The sequence below is a fragment of the Halyomorpha halys genome, unplaced genomic scaffold, assembly GCF_000696795.3.
Source record: "Halyomorpha halys isolate HHAL.00 unplaced genomic scaffold, Hhal_1.1 Scaffold660.1, whole genome shotgun sequence".
Lineage (NCBI taxonomy): Eukaryota > Metazoa > Arthropoda > Insecta > Hemiptera > Pentatomidae > Halyomorpha > Halyomorpha halys.
The window spans coordinates 773,134-782,621 of NW_027105545.1; the positions used below are offsets into that span (position 1 = coordinate 773,134).

A 9,488-nucleotide genomic window follows, 5' to 3' on the forward strand; every position below is an offset into this window, starting at 1 on the left:
TTCCATAAGAAATTGAGGCTACAAGATTTTCAGAGTTTATATAAACCTTTCCACCGAGATCTCTTCCAGGCCTCCATTGAAAAAGTCACCATTAAACTAAAAGCTGTTGCTTCTAAACGATGCCTCAAACAAAACGAAATATAAAGTAAAAAAAAAAAACATGCAAGGAATTTACAATAGTTCTATTCAGTATTATATAGTGTTTGATAATGCATAGTTTACATACCATGGGAGGGAGACAATCCGAAAAAAATATTTTATGGAGTGATTGAAGGTGACAAAGTTGCAGTTCATAATAATCAGCCAAAAACACATACAACTTTCAGGATCTAAAACAATTTAAATAAATTTTGAAATTCAAAACTGTCAACCGAAATTCCTTTCTGGTCCCTGGATGACTGGACTAATTAAGATTTTTAACACAAAACAATGTTTCGCTAAATGTAGATTTTATTCATTATTTATTATTATATTAAGATAAATTTACATTTAAGGAAAAAAAAAATTAAAATAAGTTTTTGACAAGCCCTATAAGAGTAATGTTGGGGGCCTTTCAAAAGCATTCCCAGGTACCTAACACACAGGGTTCTCCCCTCTTTCAACGTTTGTTCATTCACAAAGTAAGCTAATTTGACCTTCCTTTCAATAGAAGGTCAGAAGGCATAATATTTTCAGAAGGGAATCTTGTTCCGTAAGCCCAACCACCGAATATGAATAAAATAAGTACATATATACATTTTGCATTAATATATATTCACTCATGTTAGCTTTGTGTGACTACCAACCAGTGTGCTGATACATAAATAACAATGGGTCCCTGTCTGTCATGGGGTAGAATAATTTCCAACTATACCTCATCCAATGATTTATTTAAAATATGTGACTACTGAATAAGATCTTAAACCAGGATTCTTCTCCACGTCTTACGGATGTTGGTTTATGTATTGTATCGATGTCTTGAGAATTGCAATAATTTAAAAGTCGGGATGATGCACTCAGTTACTCTTTAATACATTTATTTAGCGAGTATTAGTACTTTTTTGTTTTTATATACACATCTTTTGTAAGTGAGTATTTGTGTAGTTAGTAGATGTGTATTGCTTCTATATAATTATTGACACTTAGAGGAAAATTCACACAGTCAACTGTGATTAAGGTAAGAAATTTAGGCCGAAACGTCGGTACAAATAAAAAATAGTTTTGGTTGTTTTTATTTATTGGTACTCTAATGACCGCACGTCGACCATCTTTTCCTCATTTTGGGTATACGATCAACAATTAACCCATCATTACAAATTATCCTTTAATTATTCAAGTACGAACGAGGTCTTTACCTCTAATTTCGTAACGAGGATTAGTTAGGGCCATACTTACATTGGACACAATTAGGAGTGAGCTGCTCGTATTATGTGTCTTTAGGGATTATGATCATATACACACATCAAATCGATGTAGAATGAATTTGACACTAACCTCTACACATATCATGAATATATAAAAAAACAAAACATGACAACTCTAATTTGTTTACACGCGTCTCCGCTTTCTAAAATTTAAAAGGCTATTAGCATAAAATATAGTATTAATATTCAAAGTATTGGTTCCGGTACAGATTTATTTATTTTTTCCTTTATAACACAATTTATCATTAACCAACAATAACTCAATAAAACAATAAATGATAGGTATTGTTATTTTTATAAAATAAATTATGTTTCTATAATAAAAATAAATTGTAATTATATGTAATGTATATAAATATATTGTTACTTAAAATATACATCTATATTATTAATTTTTTTCCAGCTTAACGACCTCTGAAGTAAACTCGTCTAAAACCGCTGATGGCAAACAAGAATTTTAATTCACAAAAAAATATGAAATAATTTTATATAAATCTATGCATATTACAAATAAATGTTGTCAATGAATATGTCTTTTTTTCCATTTTCATTAGCTATAAAAAATTAAATTTGTTTCTCAACAAGCCAAGAAGGATAAGGGGTACAGTGCTTTGTAAAAACGTACTGTTACTAGACCAACGGTAGTGCGAGGGAGTGATTTGACCGTCAGACTTTTACCAGATTAAGGGTACTCACTTAATGAGATTAGGTGGACCCCGGAGGGCTTTACGGCTACAGTAAAACAGGAGATAATTGTTAGTCATAGCCGGATTCGAACCCGGGTCCTTGGAGTTAGTAGCACAATGTCATGGGTAAGGCCTTACCAAAGAGCTATCCACTTTTGCGTATAAGATAAAGTATTTAAGAAAGTGTAAATGACGAGATAGAAGATTAATGATGGCGTCGCATGCGCAGGAGGTATCAGGCAGAGAAGGAGAGATAAATCAGATGTTTTCTTTGAATTTTTAATTGATGGACATTGATGAAAATTCTGGTGTGTTTTTGGGTTTTCTGTTTGCTGAGGTTAGTTGAAAAACTGTTTATTTTGAAGCGATCTTTCTCTCTCACTCTGCCACGACCAACTGAGTGCAAGTACGTACGCGTCATTGATTACTTTTGGACAAGGAAAACAACTTGTATGTATTCTAATTTTAGGTTAGATTATAAGTTAGCAATAGGTACATATACATAGGAATTGCGTAGATGCAGTTAGAATTAGATAGTATAGGGCCTTGGTTAGTTCTTTTGTAATTTACAATTAGATTAAGTAAAACTGTATTTAAATAAACATCAAAAACACATGTTTATTGTTGTGAATATGTGAGTTAAAACAATATTAATTAGCCTTACGATTTGATTATATTACAAAACACAATCTAGTTAGTATATTTAATAATCCTAGTACAAAACAAAAAAAAATAAATAAATAAAATCCGATGAAAAATGACGGTAACGAATAGTTACGAAATTATGACAATAATTGAGCCTCGAATTACTGTCCCTTAGGCCGCGTTTTGACTAGGCTTGGTACAGAAGTCACTTGTTAGTTTTGGATAGGGATGTGTCGTTATCACTTTCGGTTCACTAAGATCATTTATTTATTCATCTTTTCTTTTATTTAACAATTCATTATGGGGGTGTGGGTATAGTCTCATACAAAAGACACCCCTAACTATATATAACGTTGTAAATACAAAACAAAATAAAGGATAAAATATGGATTTAATAAAATAAATAATTGACTTCTAATGGGGAAAAAAATTAATTTAAGAAAAAGTTGAAATATATTTAAAAGTAAAATTAAATATAATTTTAGATTGAAAATAACACAATTGATAAATATAGAACTTAAAACAGGATGTCCTGCAGCGGCTTTCCTAAGTTGTAGGTCTCTGCTGATTTAACTGTCGGTGGTAACTGGGAGTGGAACTTCATGAAGCTTTTTTTTATGTAATCCTCTATTGTCTTCAGATTTAATTGGCTGTTTTTTGCAAACCAAGGTTTGTAATTAAAGTTTTAATGTTGTAATAAAGAGGAGAAATTCTCGGAGGATAAATTACTAATATCGCCTTTATATACTGAATTTTGGATCAGAAAATGTATTCGAAAAAATAATAGAATAGTATATTGAATGAGAACTCTACACCATAATTAAATAGGTGAATAAATAATATTACTTTAATTTAAGGAAATTTTAGAAACTCTCATTTTCAAACACATTCACGTAGTATCTCGACTTACTACTTAAGTCCTTAATTACTATATAGTAATTACTAAATTACTAATTACCACTTGAGGTATCTATAAGACAGCATGTGAAATGGACTCGGGAATAGCTGACCCTGAACGGGAAAGTGAGTCAGTGTTCCCCGGCTGCTATTTCAGAAGCAGGACTATGTTTAGCTAATAGATGACCCATTAGCCTTGGCTCGGGCAGTTACCCCGCTGGTCCTGCTCCTGTCTTCGGATCTACATGTCTTCATTGGAGATCCATACAAATCTTATTTACTTTATGGACATAGCGAAGATGTTCGATGAAGCTAAACTGTTAGACCTCTCATCCAGTATTGTTTTCTGGATTGGTTATTTTAAACAAAATTAGCATTATTTTTTCTGGTTAATAAATTCTCATTGTGAGCAGAAAGTGATAACAATACATCCCAAATCCAAACCTGACACGGGCATTCTGTCCAAGCCTGTCTAAAACGCAGCCCACCGGCGAGTAGTTTTAACCCATAACTCTGCACTTTTTAGTCGTATTTTTTTGTTTCCTTGCTTTATACTGTCCTAGATTGTCTTTACAACGGAAAAAAAATTTTTTTTTTTATTTTATTATTTTATTTTTGATAAACCGTGGTTGATATAACCGTTATATTATATTTAAAAAATTTTTAACAGTAAATTATGGGGGGAGGGAGGTTTTGTCTCGTACAAAAGATACCCCTAACTATATATAATCTTCATATAAAAAAAAAATAAAATAAATAGATAAGAATATTGCTTGGTAATAAAATGGGAAAGTAAAAGTAATTACAAAAATAATGATATTGGTACGCTTAAATAAAACAAACAATTGTCCTCTAATAGTAAAAAGAAACAAGTTAATTTGAAAAAGGGACGAGAGAAGAAAAGAGAAAAAATTAATAAAATGAGTAATAATAATAAGTAAAATAGAGGTAGTGTGACTATGAATTAATTTCATATTTATTAAAATTTATAACAGAATGTCCTGCAGCAGTCTGGGCTTCAGTCTTCGAGTAGAGGTTGGGTTTCCTAGGTTGTAGGTCACTGCTCCTTTAACTGTCGGCAACTGGGAGTGGAACTTCATGAATCGTTTTTTGATGTGATCCTCTATTGACTCCAACGGTAATTCGGGATACAATTGGCTATTTCTTATGAACCAAGGAGCATTAACTGCGATTCTCAGGACTTTATTTTGAAAAGATTGTAGTTCTTTCCTTTTCGTAAAGGATGCCGCTCCCCAGACTTCACAGCCGTATATCAGCAGTGGCCTGAGAATTGTTTTAAATATAAGAACAGTTGTTTCTAATTTTAGTTTGGAATTTATGTTTAGGATAGGATATAGCATTGCTAACCTTGCATAGGTTTGAGTTAGTTTGATGTTGATATGGTGGTTCCAGGTAAGGTCGCGATCTAGGTGAATTCCCAGGTATCTTACTGTTTCACTGGCAGGATTCCATTTCACATTTTTACCTTTGAGGATTAGATCCCGTGGTTCTGGTTGGCGTCGAAGAGTAAAAACTTTTGCGTTACATTTTTCAATGTTCAAGCTAATCATCCATTTAGTGAAATATTGTTCTAGATAATTAAGGAAAAAAATTGTTATTAAAACACAAAAGATAAACAAGTGACTCTCTGTTTGACATAGTAGAATTGTAATTAGGCTATAATTTTATCAAATTAATTTTTTTCTCGAGCACTGATGATTACTGTTTTTGTTTCTATGGAAATTTTTAATATGAAATAATATTACGTTCTCGTCATTTGGGTTTTAGGCGAGTTTACTTAAACCGCGATTAAACGGTAAGAAAAGTATTTACGGTAAAAAAAAAAAAAAAAAAGTATTTTAACACTAATCTACAACTTCTAAACTTGAGCCAAATCGGACTAGCCGTTTTCCAAGTGTGTTCCAGAGTATCTTGTTTTCATTTAAGACCTGAAAAGTGGGGTGAAACGTCGGTTATTAATGAATAGTATTTTCTGCTATTTTCTGCACATTTTTCAACAGCAACCAAGACCGTCTACCTACAATTAATTACATTCGGCCAGCCAGTAATCTTCCAATATTATATTATCGTAAGCATACATATAAAACAATTAAGGTCTTATATAACAACAACAAATTAAAATGGATTTAATGGAATTAGTGTTGCTTCCTTAGATAAGTGGGCCGATGTTAAGTACAGCTGTAATCGGATTCGACGCTGATTGAGCAGACATTGACGGATGGTACGAAGCTGCCTCTCAGCAGATTACAGTAGGCTCATCATTTACACCAGTTCCTTCCAGTTTTTTATAGTCACTTAATTAATCTTTTATTGCTATTGTCACCTTAGATCTACCTCACAAGAACGCAACGGCACAGTATTCTCTAACACCCGGAAAGAAGTGAAAACCCTAAGGGTCATTGGTGGATCACCGTAGCAACCACAGTTTACAAAGTAAATATATAATATTAATTTATATATTATAGACATAAAAGAAAATATATCATTATGTTGTTTATTCCTACAGAAAATTAAAAAAAAAAAAATACATAAAAGACCCGTTACATGAAATTTTATTTCATACTTCAATAATAGGACTGGGTTGAAGAAGATATATTTGAAAATAGACAATGAATTAGGGCAGGAACGTTACACATGTTTATTAAAAATAAATAATGTAAAACTCTTATAAAAATGTTAACTATTTATTTATATTAAAAGAATGTTGATGTAATATGGTCCTGATAATTTTCCTCAGTCAATTTTATTGATCTTTATTATTTAAAAATAAATTCAACTAAAAAAAAGTAATTATCAAAAAATAAAATAAAGGAATAAAAAAAAAAAAAATAGAAATAAAGGGGAAGCTATACTGACCCAATTACTTTTAAGGCAGCCTTTTTTATTTTTTATGTTCTGTATTAGTGAACAATGTTATTGAAATTTCCAAAATATATGTTTTTATGAACATTTAGAATCATTTTCTGTATAATATTCAAGGAATCTTTTATTTTATTTATATATTACAGTGCCTTACAATAATGCATTGTGATCGATGCATTATTTCTAATAACCAGAGTTGCACATGTCCAGTGAATCTGAACATATACACTTTTTTTCTCCCAATAAAAAACAACAGAATAAGAGGGAGTAAATATGTAAATTTTTATCAGCTGCATTCTTGTTAAAAAAAAAACAGAATAAAATAAAAATACGAATCTGTATAATCTGACGCTCAATAGGCTTTCTGTAAAACCTTGTGGAACTAATGATTTTTTAAACGAATTAATAGTTTTTTTTTTATGTCCGACATATTTTAATTTTAATTAGCATGAAAAATATTATTTATATTCAGTAATGCTTTTGTACACGTTTGATAATGAATTTCACGCATGATAATTTTCACATCTTACCCCGGAAACATAAAAAAAAAAAAGGAAAATGCAAAAACATTTTTCTAAAAAATATATATACATACATTTATCATTTAAATATATACGTTAACATAAATAACAAATAAATTTAGTTCAAATGGAGTATCAGTATTAAGGAATATCAATTAATTTGTGGAAGTAATTTTTATTATCAATGATGCTACTTGTATAGTTACTGCTAAACTGAATTTCCAACTTAAAAATAAATTATTTTTTTAAACAACTAATTTATTTTTATGAAGTGGTTAAGGAAATGAGATCATTGGATCAAAAAATGTTAATGAATTGTGATAAATAATTGCATTTAATATGTTCTAAGTATTTGACTATTCAAACAATAGAATGAAATTGTGAAACCATGGGTTCAGGAGACAGATTATTTCTCTACTGCGTAAAAGAATTTTTGGAAAATTTAGTCTAAAATTCAATGTATCAAACCATTGGGAGTATAAATAAGGTCTTAGAAATGTGGTTCCCAATCAGGGTTCCGCTAGTGTTTTCTAGGTGTTTGTGGAATAATTTACTAATGGTTCATTACAAGTCACTTGAACACAGTTTTGAGCCTTACCAGCTTATATTTTTTCAAATTTTGCACAGGTATAGTAGAGTATGATTCACATCACATTAGTAGCCTTCCTTAGATTTTAGCTTAAAGGCGAATCAGACACGTTTTTTTGTTTTGTTTTTTTATTCTTTATTTTTCTTTTTCTCTTCATTTCCTTTTTTTATTTCATTTTAGTCATCATCTGTCATACCATTCTATTTTAAATAGCATTCGGTTTAATCTGTTGCCTGTTATCTTATATTTTATATTCTATATATGTTTTTCTCATTTACTTTTGTCTACTCATTTACTTTTTTTTCATGTACTATTTTTCTCATCTTGAACCTTCATTACTTCTAGATATCTTTTATTTATGTTTATATTTTTATTCACACATAACAAACATATATTACATAATGCTTATTCTTCTGATGCTTTAATTACTGAAATATGTTATTTTTACGTATTAATTCGTGTTACAAATGTATCACATAACATAACAAAAAATATTAAATTTTAAATTTACCTAAATCATTAAGTGGTATTCAAAATATATAATTTGTAAATATATTTTTTTAAATTTAACTGTATTAATTGTGTCTAAAGATGGTTCAAGTGTTTCTCCAAATTAAATAAACAATATTGAGTTAGTGATGTTCCAAAGGAAATAAGTTTAAAAAAATATATTTTTAAGATAGTGTAAAACTTTTATGAGATATATTAAGTGTTCAAACAATTCTCAAACATAATAATATATTGAACTTAATATTTTTAGGAGTCGTGGCAATCAAAAAGAATAATCCTCTTTCTTCTTTTTTTTTTTTAATGAAGAACATTGGTAAATTAACTCTTTATATGAATGTAATAATTGTAATATATAACTCTTTTTTTATTATAATAAACAATTGTATTAGTGAGAAAAAAATAATTAACTCTTTTTTAAATGTAACGCCTAAATTTTTCTGAATTGATACACTTCTTAAATCAACAATGCTTGCATGCTTCGGATCAACCTTTTGAATATAATTAAAATTATCTTAAAACAGAAGTTTATATTAGGCTGAAATCTAAAATTAAAAACGAATGGTTCTTCAAAAAAAAACTTGCTATGCTTATAAAAGTCCAACTCCAATAACAGATTTCTGTAAATATGGCGTGTGTTTTGGCGGAGTTGAACCGTTTTTCCCAAAAGGGGGAAGGGCCCAATTTATAACCAATCAATTTCCGTTCGTCGCTTCCTCGCCCGTTACACACGCGATCAAACAAAACGCACTCTTTCTTACAACTCCAATCGTTTGCCCGGTTTCTTCGGAAATTGCCACTCAAGAGGCAAGTAGAGTTCCGTCGCCATAAAATATGTTATTTCCCACTAAAAGATCCCTTTATTCTTTACTTGATACATTATATATGGGTAGTTGTGTCAAAATACATAAAACTGTTGATACAGGAATAAACTTTAGCTGAAATTGAAATGAAACCTGTTGCATTTCCGTGGTAAACATAAAATGATGATTAATGTTCAATCTACCTAATGTTTTCTAATTAAGATATTAATAATACGTAATAAGTAATTATTTACAGATTCATCATTTTCAATGAGCAAACACTAATAAATTCATATACTAAAATATATCATTTGTATATCTTCCACTCCCGATTTCGCAATTTAATTTCTCAAACGATTATTACTTAATATTATCCTTTTACAACGATTACTCGTGGTTCCGATATCGTGAATTCCGTTTTAATAGGGGTTATATTATATATTTATTTCTATATTTTAGATATTTCCGAAAATATACAACTTATTTTTTTTCCCCTTGTAATGTTGCAATGAGTAATTTGAAACTGGGAAGAAAGGGAACAACATGAAATAATA

General features: G+C 29.9%; 1 long non-coding RNA gene across 1 annotated transcript in view; it reads left to right on the top strand.

The window, feature by feature from the left end:
• Nucleotides 1-2,360: 2,360 nt before the first annotated feature.
• The window catches only part of LOC106685119 (uncharacterized), a 24,189-nt gene continuing 17,061 nt past the window's right edge, over nt 2,361-9,488 (top strand). The window contains exons 1-3 of the long non-coding RNA XR_010844640.1: nt 2,361-2,495; nt 5,806-5,901; nt 5,981-6,085. This is a non-coding gene — a long non-coding RNA (uncharacterized lncRNA). The remainder of the gene's footprint in view (nt 2,496-5,805; nt 5,902-5,980; nt 6,086-9,488) is intronic.